Consider the following 1,519-nt stretch of genomic DNA (forward strand, 5'->3'; position numbering starts at 1 on the left):
ATTTTATTTATATTAATTCATATTTATTATATAAATATAAATACATAATAAAAAAATAACACTTTATTCCTAGCCATAGCTATTAGAATAGGGTATAAGCCCAGCTAGTGTTTTTTCAGCCAATAATAAACTTCTGTTGAATGCTTAATGTGACTACTTTCAATTTCATAAGGTCCCTTTTACAGCATGGATGTTGTAATGCAATTCAGATTGATGTTGCAATGTAATAAATAACATTCAGTTAAATAGACTTAAGCATTCATTTAGTTGTTCAAGCATAAAACAAGATGAAAGCACCGTTAGGATCAGCAGGCGAGCGCAGAAAGTCCATTGAAAATACTCGGGTAAAATAAACTGTCATATTTTAAAGACATGGCGAGGGAGGAAATAGAATTTAATACAGTGCTTCTTTTCTGGTCCTGAGACCCAGGGTATATGCAGAAATCCTAAAGGTAATTTCAATACCTTTTTAAGCAATTTTAAAGACCATCTCAGAATATTTTGACCTCATCTGCACTTCAGTTGTTAATAAACAGTTGTTAATAATCACAAACAGTTGTTAATAAACATTTGTAGTTAAATAAACCAATGGAGCACAACCATGCAACAGAACTCAGATAAGCTCGGAAGAAACAAAGCTTAAAAGAATAAATTACACGGTTGTTTTCAGTGACAGGCTTCAGTCACTGTTCAAATTCGTCTTTCTCCAACCACGAGTACGCAAACTTAGATTTTCCCATTTTGCTGTCTGTTTTGCTCTACGGCAGGTATAGGGAACCTATGGCTCGGGAGCCACATGTGGCTCTTTCACCAAAAATATGTGGCTCTCCAGCTGTCTCTCTTCAATAATATTTTAAAGTTTAAAAAATCATAACTGTGACTAGAAATCAGTTTTCTATTGAAAATACAATTGCAATTCCCTTTATATCACATTATTACAGCAAAATAAATAAAAACTCAGTTTACAATAAATGGACATTTCAACTAATGCTTATGTGTGGCCCTGTGGTTTAATTCGAGGGCAAAAAATAAATAAATTCTAAAAACATTCTAAAAAAATAATATCATTTTGAGTTGTTCATGGACATAAATGAAGGTTTTGTTTATAAATAAATAAACAAAATATATTTTAAAAAGGGTTTGTTATTTAAACACACCCCCAATGGCTCTTTAAAAAAAGGCATTTGATAAAAAAATTGGCTCTTTGCTGAAAAAAGGTTCCTGACCCCTGCTCTATGGTATCGCTACACATGGGGAGCGTCACATTCTTTTCCCGCGTTTGTCACAAATTATGTGACATCACCCGGACAAAGGAACTTGGCCAGACGCACCCCGGCCCGAACCAATCGAGTGGATCGAGCATGCGTTGTTAATATTAGGAGGAAATAAAATTTTGGAGTCTATGCTTTTTTGGAGTCAAACACTTTGGACAACTTTCTTCATAAAAAACATTATTGAATTCTAATCTCAAACAGGATAATAAAAAATAAATAAAAAAGAAGTTAGAAGTGAAAAGGTA

This window comes from Danio aesculapii, chromosome 4 (genome assembly GCF_903798145.1).
Source record: "Danio aesculapii chromosome 4, fDanAes4.1, whole genome shotgun sequence".
NCBI classification, from domain to species: domain Eukaryota; kingdom Metazoa; phylum Chordata; class Actinopteri; order Cypriniformes; family Danionidae; genus Danio; species Danio aesculapii.